We start from the raw sequence: 11,642 nt of genomic DNA, 5'->3' as shown, positions 1-11,642 counted from the left end.
TTTTCATACATTTAAGAGCCATTTCCTTTTCCATAAACTATCTGTGGATATTCTTTGCCTACTCAGGTGAGCTGGGCATCTTTGCCTTAGTGATTTGTAGGTACTATTTGTACATTAGGAAATTAGCCCCTTGTCTATAATGAGTTACAAATATGGTCTTTCCCCCAGTTTTTTTTTTTTTTGTCTTATGATTTTGTTAATTATTTTTAATGAAGACATTTTTATTCTTGTGGCTTCTAGGTTTTGTCACACACTGTGTATCACAGCGTATCTATTGCTGCATAATAAATTATCTAAAAATACAGTGGCCTAAAGCAACAACAATCATTCCCTTATTATCTCTGATGGCTTTGGAGGTTGGCTGGGCTCAGTAAGAGAGTCTCGTTCAGGATGCTTTTTCCTGAGAAGTTGGATGGTGGCTGGGCCGCAGGGAGCTGAAGGTTTCCTCACTCAAGTGCCTGGCTGTTGAGGCTGGCCATCAGCTGGGCCCTCTGCAGGGCTCCCGGCCTGTGGCCTGGGCCATTCCAAGAGACAGAACAGGGAGCTCTCAGGCACTTAAGGCCTGAGCCTGGAAATGGCACTGCCTCACTTCTGCCATATTCTCTTGGCCACACGGTTGCTGAGCCCAGAATCAGAAGGTGACAGAGACCCCACCTCTTGATGGGAAGAGTATGGAAGAGTTGGGGGGCTATGTTTTAAAGTTGCCTTTTCACAAAAAAATCTTTTTCACATGGAGTTTTATATACACACACACACGTGTATGTGTATAAATATATATATACACACACACACATATACACGTGTGTGTATATAATGCTTTCTAGGCTTGGTACCTTTGCGGTTTAATTTTTTACTGAAATTTTGATCCTTTTTTTTCAGATAGCAAATTATTCAACATCATTTATGAAATAAACCATCTTTTTCTATCATATACTAAATGTGGGTCTTTTAGGGTCTATTTCTAAATTGGATCTCCTGCTCTGTGGAACTTTCTATCTAGTTGTATGTGACTGGTCATCTGTGAGATAGTCAAGGGGTGTTGTTGCTGGAAACCACTGGGTTTGTGGTCATGTTATGCAGCCTCGTACCCAGAGGTGGGTGAGGACACCCCTGAGGGCCTAGAAGCAGAGGGTCAGGCCTGTGTGTGAGGCTCTGTGAGAACAAGGCCAGCTCACAAGATCTGCCTTGGCTGCATACTGGCCAGGTGGCATCTGGCAAAGCGCTTCTGTCTGAGCTTTGGTTTCCAAACCACAGAATGCTGCTACTGCTAAGTCGCTTCAGTCGTGTCCGACTCTGTGCGACCCCATAGACGGCAGCCCACCAGGCTCCCCCGTCCCTGGGATTCTCCAGGCAAGAACACTGGAGTGGGTTGCCATTTCCTTCTCCAATGCATGAAAGTGAAAAGTGAAAGTGAAGCTGCTCAGTCGTGCAGACTCTTTGCGACCCCATGGACTGCAGCCTACCAGGCTCCTCTGCCCGTGGGATTTTCCAGGCAAGAGTACTGGAGTGGGGTGCCATTGTCTTCTCCAAAACCACAAAATAGGGACAGCCATTCCCTGTCATGGTGGTTGGTGTGTGCTGAACCCAGGGCCAGGGCCTCGGAGGTACGCAGGAAATGCAGATAAATTGGACCAAAGTTCATTCTCACTCTTTGGCCAGTGGAAGAAAATGGGCCCCAGCCACGCCCATGTCCACTGTCTGCCTCCCTGTCCTCAGGGGCTTCACTCTCCATGTGCCCCCTGCAGCGCCTTCCCCTGCTCCAGCCCTGGACCCCTCCTACCCTTGGTCAGGGGATGCAGAGAGCCCAGGGGTCTTGGATCAGGTCAGCCTGGCTGAGGGGTCTACTTGGCTCTTGGGCCTCTGTTCTGGTCATCTGGCTTCTGCCCAATTTCTGAGGCTGTTCCCTATTCCTGCCTTCTGGAACCTGGAACTTTAAGGGCCTGAGCCAACCCAGTAACCCTCCTGAGCCCTGCCCACCTGACCTGGGGGCGTGTCTCCCTCCCTCCTCCACTGTTCCCCCCAGCCATGGTTAGAGTCCAGCCTTGGTCCTCTGGGCTGGAGTCCCATTGTAGCACCTCAGGGCTGACCTTGTAACCTTGCCCTCCCCACACCCACTCAGGCATAGAGTGACACAGCCCAGCATGCTTCCAGAGACACCTGAATATCAAACAGCACGGGGACAGCTGCAGGCTGGGAGGCAGGGAGAGTGGCTGCCTCAGAGGCCACAGCGAAAGTCTGCAAGAGGCACCATATAGAAAAGTGCCCACCAGTACTGGGTGCAACACAGGTGTCCCTGGGTGCTGATCAGATCTCTGATTCAGAATTAATGCCACTCAGCTGTTTATTCAACAAACAACTAGTAATAATATTATTCCAACATGCTAGGAGAGCTAACATTTACTGAGTGCCAGCTGTGTGTCCATGGCTGTCCTTTATATGTATTATCTCATTTAATTTTCACAGCAACCCTCTGTGGCGGGTGCTGTTATTATTCACATTTTGCAGATGAGGAAACAGTTTCAGAAATGTTAAGAAACTTGCCCAAGCATTCACAACTAATAAGTGGATGAGATGATGTTTAAATCTAAGTATATATGACTGTGGGTTGTGCTCTTATTCCCTCTGTTCCCCAACCAGCAGCTGAGAAGAGATAGAGAAATGGTCCTCCTAATTTTGAGAAAGGTTCAAGGTGCTGAAGGAGGCAGAGAAACTAACTTGGGAGAAACCAGAAAGTTTTTCTAGGAGCAGACTTTGAGCGGGGCCCTGAATCATGGGGAGGATTTGGAGAGGCAGCTGGGGACAGAGGGAGGCACTGCGGTTACTGGCCGGCTCTAGCAGGAGCAAAGGTCCTGATGTGGGAGGCATGGGCCCCAAAGGGGAGCTGCAAGCTGCTCTGGACAGCTGGTCTGAGTAGGGAGGGGCTGCGGCAGGCTGAGCTTTGCCCTCAAGCACGAGGACAGTGAGAATCATGGATACAGCAGAGTCGGGGAGAGCTGCTTCCTTACCCAGAGTACAGACCTTGACCACTGTCCTCTCTGCTGTGCCCCCTCGGTACCCACACCCTTGCAAGACCCCTAAACTCCTACTGGAGACGCAGCAGGCAAGTACTTGATGACTTGAGATAAGTCTCAACTGCTGGCCTGTCCCAAAGCCTCAGAGCACCCCACAGGATCAGGACCCCTCACTCTGTGGGTGGGTTATGGCCAGAAAGTCTCCTTCCAGCTCCCTGTGCTGACCTATGAAGCCCTCTCCTTTTCTCAGGAGCCCAGGGTTCCCTCCCTTCTCAACAAAAGGCTCATATCAGTCATGCACACTCTACTAAAAAGTACCCAGTTTTCATGGGTACCCACATCCCATTCTGGGCTCCAAACCAGCTTCATCTGAAATAGAAATTTCATTGAAATGTCTTTATTATATCATAAATCAGTCATGAATCTTTTTCAGTGAGATTATCACTCCAAATCCAGAAAAGACAAAGGCAATTCAACTGCCCAAACGAGAGGCTGTGCAACAAGACCCTATGTGGGATATGGAAATATAAACTGCGCTTCTGTGAGCTCTGACAAGCTACTGCCCTGATTCTTCAAGGAGATGAACTAGAGCAGAGATCGGCAAAATTTTTCTGCAAAGGGCCCAATTGTAAATATTTTAGACTCTGTGGGCCATACAGTCCTGTTGCATTACTCAGCTGTGGCCATCATAGCCTGAAAGCCACCACACACAACACGTCAGCAAATGGGCATGGCTGTGTGCTAATACAACTTTATGTATGAACACTGGAATTTGAAGTACTGTACATATAATTTTCTTGTGTCATAAAATTCCTAGATTTCATTTTTTTAAGCAAGACTCATTCTTGCCTGGGCATCGTACCAAAATAGGTGGCCAGATTTGGCCCATGGATGCAGGTCACCCCCTGACCTCTGGCTGGAGCAGAGCTTCTCACTGTAATGTGCAGATGAATTACCTGGGGATCTTGTTAAAATGCAGATTCTGATTCAGTAGATGTAGGGTTGACCTAGGAAGCTGCATTTCCTGTAAGATTCAAGTGATGCTGCTGGTTTGAAGAGAAGAGTGTGAACAAGGGGATGGGGAATGCTCCAGCTCAGCCACTCGGAGACCTAAGTGACGCTTTGATTACAGATCCTGCTGTTCCTGAAGAAATGCTCGTTCAAAAGTCTGAACACAAGTGGGTCCCAGTGTTTTTTGTACAGCCTTCCGCCCTATCCTGGCTTTTCTTGCTTTATTCCCTTATTTTTTGTGTTTTTTCTCTCTTACCTCCTGTCTCAAGAACATAAGCTCCTTGAGAGTAGGGACTTCGTTCCTGTTTGCCACTGCCATCCTACAGTCTTGCACACGGCAGGTGTTCAGAAATATTTGTTGAAGAAATGAATGAATGACATCGGTGGTGCCCCGTTGGCCTCCCTTCTTGTGCATCTCCGCTGCGACTTTGTCATTCTATCACCACCTAGTGGACACTTTTGTGTACTGCGGGGCAGGGGAGAACAACGCTCCACATGTGTGACTGACCCAAGCAGGAGGTACCCGAAGCCACCGCAGGCAGAGATCTGTCCCTTCCGATGCCGCTGTATCTGTGTTCTTGTCTGCTGGTACCGAGCTCCTCGGAGGAGAGCCTTCCTGGAGGAGGCAGCATTTGAACTGAACAACAAAAGCAATAAGATTGAGAATGGTGGGAATGAGAGGGAGGAAAGGCATTCCTGGTCGAAGGATTAGCATGAGGAGGGGCCTAGAGGCTGGAAAGCTTGGGCATGTGCCAAGGGGAAGAGAAGTACAAGCAGCTGAGATGGGAAGTGGAAGGCGAGCCAAATAATGACACAGGAGGAAGGGAAGAGGCCCACGGAAAGGAAATTTCCACTTGGAGTTTGATCCATGCCAGGCATTTCATATGCATGCGATCATTTAATCTCTGCAGAGTCCAGTGAGGCAGATTTTAGTACCCCCAATTTACATATGAGGAAACTGAGGCCTAGATGGGTGAAGTGACTTGTCCAAGGTCACACAGCTGATAAAGGGCAGAACTGAATTGAGATCATCTGATCCTTTCCTCCCTGAGGGGAGTGCCTACCCCTGATTTGTGCTTGAAGTGGGTGTGTGGTGATGGGGCATATGCAGGAAGCTAGGAGCTGGAGTTCCAGACACCTAGAGGCCTGAGCAGTCAGCTCCTCCACATCATCTCAAGGCCTGACAGCTCCATAACCTGGGAGCCTCCCTCTGCTCATGCTCATGGTCCTAGAGCCCTGGTCTGGGGGTGGGATGCCTGGGTTCTAGTCTGGGCTCCCTTTACCTCTCTGGGCCAGAGGGTATAATGGCTCTAATGACTGGTAAAAGGATCTCAGAGATCTCTTACTTGCCCACTATACAGATATGGAAACTGAGGCCAAGAGACGGACAAGAAGTCCCCTGATGATACACACCAAGCTAGGCTCAGTGTGGCTTCCTTCTTGGCCTCTGTGTGGGTTCGCATCTGATCGCTGAATGCTGATACGGCCATATGGGCCTGAGCCCTGGGCAGAGAGGAAGCAAAGGGCCCATTTGGGCCCCCTTGACCACCCCAGGCCCTTGGATAATGTGTTTGAGTTTCAGCCCCCAGTGAGGTGTGTCTGGGGGATGAGGTGAGTGTGTGGAGCCGCAGGCTGGGGCAAAGGGAAGGAGGCTTAGCAGGACCTGCCCCACAGGCTTTCCAGGCACTGGACTCACCAGAGCACAGGGAGGGATGGGGGTGACCCAGCTCTCTCAGCAAACCTCGATCGCCCCTAGACTTTCAGCCCTGCTGTCACTCTGCTCCCAGCAAAGGAATCCTCTTGCCCCTTTCTCAGTCCCTCGGCCTGCTCTTCTGGGGAGCAGAGGACTCAGCCTGGGGTATAGGGAAGTCACTTCCATCCACACTGAGCTCAGCTCTATGTCAGATTTGAAACAATGTAAACTTCAGCACCACACAGGCCTTACAGTGGCACTGTTAGGATTCCTCAAGAAAACTGAGGCTCAGAGAGGCAGAAGGACTCGCCCAAGGTCATAAGTTGCCCTCAAATCCAAGACAGAGTGACACCACAGCATTTGGCCACAACATCCACGACTCCTCTGACCCAAGCCACCAGCCAGCCCCTCCATGTGCTAACTTGACTCTGCCCAACAGACCACTTCTCCCTCTGACCTGCATCATTCTCCTACCCTGCCCATTGTTCCCACAAACCAGGAGGAACATCAGGGCAAGGACAGGGTAGGATCCAAGCCTTTTGTAAGACTACAGGACCCAGCCAGGGGGGACACTCAGTAAACATCTTCCCCATGAATGTGGGAAACCCTGAAGGGTGGACACCATCCCCATTTTTCAAACTGAGGGGTCAGTAGGGGACAGTGACCTGCTTGGGCCACCAGCAGGCTCCAAGCAGAGCGCTGACCAACCTGGGCCTCTTGCTGCCCAGACTCAGGTTCCCTCCATTGGACAATCTGGCTTGAAGCCCCCCAGCAGCTGTACAAAGTCCTCTGTGTGTGTGTGTTTGTGTGTGTGTGTGTGTCAGTCACTCAGTCGTGTCTGACTCTTTGCAACCCCATGGACTGTAGCCCACCAGGCTCCTCTGTCCATGGGATTCTCCAGGCAAGAATACTGGAATGGGTAGCCATTTCCTTCTCCAGGGATTCTTCCCAACCCAGGGACTGAACCCACGTCTCCTGCATTGCAGGTGGATTCTTTATCATCTGAACCACCAGGGAAGCCCGAAAAATCCTACACGTGGACCCAAAAGCGGGCACCATCCCTCAGATGCTGCAAGCCCACTGACTTGCAAACACCTGAATGTGCTTGGGTGGAGGTGAGCAGGGGAATGGCCACAGATTTGCAGGGCTCCCTGTGACAGGAGCAGGTTGTTTCTGCTGGGGATTTCTACCAGAGCTGTTTCTGTAATCTTTCTCAGGGCATGGCTGGGGTTTAGTAATGAGCTGTAACAGCCTGAATACTTGGTTCTGTGAGCTGAGAACTGTTCATTCTTACATGAGGTAGGGCTCCTCTTTCCTTGATGACTGAGTTCAGTTCTGGCAAGGGGTGGGGGAGGGTTGGGAGGCAGGGATGCAGGACCAGAAGAGCAGCAGTGCTCACACAGGGCTGGAGCCGGGCACCACCTTTATACAGATGCAGCTGTGGAGGCCCAGGGCAGCTGCAAGGTCGGGGGCAGCAAAACTCCACATGCAGACTGGACTGTGGGTGTGGCAGGGCTGAGCATGGGGTTCCCCAGAAGCAAGCTATTGGCTGAGGATTCCAATGCAAGTGATTTATCCAGGAAGTACTCCCAGAATGAGCCTGGAAAGGACTGCGATCCAGGAGGGGTGGAGGTAGGGAGGATGGAGAAGATCAGTTCAGTTCAGTTCAGTTCAGTCACTCAGTCGTGTCAGACTCTGTGACCCCATGGACTGCAGCACACCAGGCTTCCCTGTCCATCATACATGGTGCCATTTCTGGTCTCCTCCTGCAGAAGATAACTTCAGTCTGATCCCAGGGGACCCTGGAGTGTAAGTTACATGTCAGGGTTCTCAAAAGCCCAGGCAAGGGAGCTGGGCTTCCATGTTCCCTGCAACCATCAGTTTGCACCATGCAAGGAGACCTGAGTACAGCTTCCTAGAGGAGAAGGTGTGGCCTGCCCTGTGATCTGGAACAGGATGTGCAAGTTCTGGCCCAGGCAGGTTACTATCGCCTACTGACCCTCAGTATTCCCATTTGAAAAATGGGGATGGTGTCCCCTTGCAGGGGCTCCCTCACTGAGAAGATGTTTATTGAGTGTCCCCCAAGCTGGGTCCTGAGGTCTCACAAAAAGCTTGGATCTTACCCTGTCCTTGCCCAGGTGTTCCTCCTGCTGAGGAAAAGGGCTTGAGGGGTACACCAGAGAGCCGCTCAGGCATACTGCTGGAAGGCCAGGGTGGCCATGGTTAGGACAAGCCAAGGAAGAGCGTTAACTATATCCCTGGTGGCTCAGACGGTAAAGAATCCACCTGCAATGCGGGAAACCTGGGTTCAATCCCTGGGTTGGGAAGAATCCCTGGAGAAGAAATGGCTACCCATTCCAGTATTCTTGCCTGGAGAATCCCATAGACAGAGGAGCCTGGTGGGCTACAGTCCATAGGGTAGAAAAGAGTCAAACACAATTACGTGACTAAAACACAAGAAAGAGCGTGAAGCTGGAGGGATGGCTCATCTCCCTGCAGGCTGCAGGTGAAGTACATTCAACTATTTCAGCAGAAGTCCCATAAACCACCTCCGGAAATCCCTCTCTCATTTGCCACTGTTTGTGGCCAAAACCCTGAACTGTGACGAGAAGGGACAAATAGCTTAGGTAGAACTGCCTTATGCAGCCAAAAATATTCAGAAATGAGTCACAGGCCTTGATCTAGGCCCCAAGAGGCTCTGCCAACAAGAGCTCCAGGCTCCAGGTGAGGTGGGCATCAGGCCTGGGCCCAGAGGGCAGAGCCGTGTTGATGAGGGGCAGCCCATGGAGGGCAGTGTGTTATTAGTGGGAACTCCTGTCTCTTTACATGACCCCACTTCCCTTCTCTCCATCCACCTGACCTCCGGGCCCCTAGCCTCCCCTCCAAGTCAGTCTCCTGGAGTTGCCAGAGGTTCCCTCTAAAAAGCAAATCTGGTCCCGTCTCCTCCCTGCCTGCCACCTTCCCTGGCTCCCCACTGCCCTTAGGAGAAAGCCCAAAGCCCAATGTTCTCCCAGGACCTCTTCTCGTGACGACAATACGTAGCCCACAGGGACTGACAGCAGCAAACTTCAGGCAGAGATTGGGAGTTCCAGCATCTTCCTGGAGCCCGCAGGTCAGGGCAGCGCTGGCAGCAGCCTGGCTCTCCAGGAAGAGGGAAGAGCTGCCCCGGGACCTGCTCCCCAGGTCTCCCTTCCTGACTTTGCCTCTGTAATTAATTTATGGAAAGCATCTAAATTGGGAGTCAAGACAGTCCTGCAAATCTCATTTAATCCCTGCCTCCACTGGAGGGAACAGCACCTTGGGGGTGGAGCTTTTCTTACAGTGATTACATTTGGTTTTATTTCTGGAAAAAAGCATGAAAACGAAGCATTTAAGGTCTAATTTCCCCAATAACTTTTGGAAGGAGGAGGCTTCCAGGTGGTGTTCGGCGAGGTCACAGGGAGCCTTTCAGTCCTGCAGCCCCAGGAGGGCTTTGGAGGGGGGCAGTGGTAGACTCTAGCTCATCAAAAGTTCCTCTTGGCTCCACCTTTAAGCACAGCCAGAATCTGCCTTCTTCTCTTCCTCTGCTGCCTCCACCCCACCTAAGACACGGTCACCTCTGCAGTGGTCCCCTGGCCATCTCCCTATTTCCGCCTCACCCTGCTCCAGTCTCTGCTCACAGGCAACCAGGGCCAAGCCATGGCTCCTCAGAAGCTCTCCAAGGGCTCCCTGCTACCCTTGTGGGGAACTCAGGAATACTGTCAGTCCCATTAAGGGCCACACGATGCCCTCCATCCTCATTCCTTCCCTTCTCCTACCTCCCTGGAATCCCTTGACATTGCACACTCTGCCTGCCAGCACTCCTGCAGGCTGTTTCCCCTGTGTGAAATGTTCTTCCTATTGATCTTATTCAAAAATTGGCTCTTTGCAGCTTCCCTGATCACACCCATGCCCCATTCATTCTCTATTCTCCTCACTTCTTACCACTCACCACCAACCTGAAATATCCTAATTTTTTTCTTTATTGTCTAGCTTTCCTCTATTCTTCATCAGAATGTCAGCTCTAAGAGCAAGGGATTTGTTTTAATAATAAAAATGTTGTATTTAGAATTAGCCAGCTGGACTTGGTTTAGATGATCCCAATTTTGTTGGCAATGTCCAAAGCCTCACAGTCAGGAGCCAGCTGAACACACACCTTCTTCTCTCCATCAGGCCTGATCAGGATGTTGGCCTTGGCCACGTCAGCGTCACAGAGCTTCTTCACAGCCTGTTTAATGTGATGCTTATTGGCCTTGACCTCCACGATGAACAGTATGCTGTTGTCTGTCTTCTTCACGGCTGACCCTGTGGTGGGGGAAACTGAAAGATGGCGGTGTGGTCAAGCTTGGTTCTCCTGGGCGCTCCTCCGAGAATATCTGGGCTGCCTCCTGAGCCACAGTGTTTTGGGCCAGCGGAAGGTGGGTGACTTCCGCGTCTTCCTACTGTGGCTGGGGACACCTTTCATCACCGCTTTCTCAGTCTTCAAGGGCTTTCCTTTGCCTTTGGCTTTGGGAGGGGCAGGGGCTTCCTCTTCACCTTCAGCACCAATTTTGTGGAAAGGAGCAAGGGATTTGTTTTGTTCACTGACATATCTCCAGTACGGACCGCAGTGCCTGGCACATGATACTCAATAAATATTAACCAAATGAATGAATGAACTGCATTGTGACAGCGGGTGGCCGAGATCCTGAGACGTTGGGGGGCTGTCCTCTGTGGTGGGTGGAATCAGTCTGAGCTTACCTCCTACAGGCAGTCCTCTGTCCAGGTTCTAAATGGAAGTCCTGGCTGCAGGGGGCAGCTCTGATCACTCTGTAGGAGTGATTTTTCCTTTGGTGCAAACACCACCTCTTCCAGGGAGCCCTCTGAGAACCCTTCCCAACCCTCAGGGAAAGTTTGTCCTACCCCCTCCTAGCTTGACACTTTCTCTCTTGTGGTCTCTTTGGGGTGTTGGTGTCAGGCTGAGGTCCCTGGCGGGCACCTGAGTCATATCCAGAGAACACCTGGAGGGCCTGCTTCAGTTCACGCTTTACAGGACCTCTCATGAGGCCAAAGTCACACCTTCTCCTCACTGAGGCCTCAAAACAACCCTCTGAGGCAGACATTCTCATCCCCATTTTACAGAGGAGGAAACTGCGGTCAGAGGCCACAGACATGACTTACCCAAGTCCCACAGCTGTGTCACAAGGCGGAGTGTAGCCCGGCTCCCTGGCCCCGAGGCCAGCTCCCCGGCGTTCAGCAAGGTGCCCAGAAAGTGTTTGGGGAATGACAAGCCCGAGTTCTGGGGCTCCTGAGTGAGTGATGAAGATGCTGTAAACACAGCGTGTGCCAACCCACTGCTGGTCTGGTCTGTGTGGCCCGTCCTTGCTCAGCTGAGCACTGAGATGGAGACTCTCCTGGTGTTCTGTGCAGGTAAAGAAAAGACAGTGATTCTCTCTTCCAGGGCCCCATAGCAGGCAGGGGCATGTAAAGAGGTTGTACCATGCCCAGCGCCCATTCCTGGTCCTTAGCCTCACCCTGGTGGCAAAGACAAGGCCCAGAAGAGTTGACCAATGAGCCAAAAATTAGGGACAGAACTGGGAGCAGTGACCCTCGGCATCAGTTCTATCTTGCTGTCTGAGTCTACCTGCCATGTCTGTGATGGCCATATCCCTAGGACTCAGACCTTGGTTTCCTCTTTTGCAAAGGGGGGAAACTGTACCTATTTAATAGTATCAAAGATTAAATGAGGTAACACAGGCAAGAGCCTGGCACAGTGCCCGGCAGGAAGTAAATTCTTAATAATCGGAGCATATCGTTATCAGCTGGTTCCAAGAGAGGAGTCTGTTGCGTTGTTTCCTCCTTCCCTACCTTATAGGTGGCTCTTACAGACTTGCAGCTGCAAATTTGGTAGTAGTTAGATCTATTTCTTT

General features: G+C 51.2%; 1 long non-coding RNA gene and 1 pseudogene across 1 annotated transcript in view; both read right to left on the bottom strand.

The window, feature by feature from the left end:
• Positions 1-8,144: 8,144 nt before the first annotated feature.
• LOC120871861 lies at positions 8,145-10,354 on the bottom strand (annotated as a pseudogene).
• A 326-nt stretch (positions 10,355-10,680) lies between these two features.
• Positions 10,681-11,642, bottom strand: part of LOC120851364 — a 43,940-nt gene continuing 42,978 nt past the window's right edge. Inside the window, exon 4 of the long non-coding RNA XR_005718302.1 lies at positions 10,681-11,134. This is a non-coding gene — a long non-coding RNA (uncharacterized LOC120851364). The remainder of the gene's footprint in view (positions 11,135-11,642) is intronic.

This window comes from Oryx dammah, unplaced genomic scaffold, assembly GCF_014754425.2.
Source record: "Oryx dammah isolate SB20612 unplaced genomic scaffold, SCBI_Odam_1.1 HiC_scaffold_1, whole genome shotgun sequence".
Classification (NCBI taxonomy): domain Eukaryota; kingdom Metazoa; phylum Chordata; class Mammalia; order Artiodactyla; family Bovidae; genus Oryx; species Oryx dammah.
This window is presented reverse-complemented; position numbering and strand designations above follow the sequence as displayed.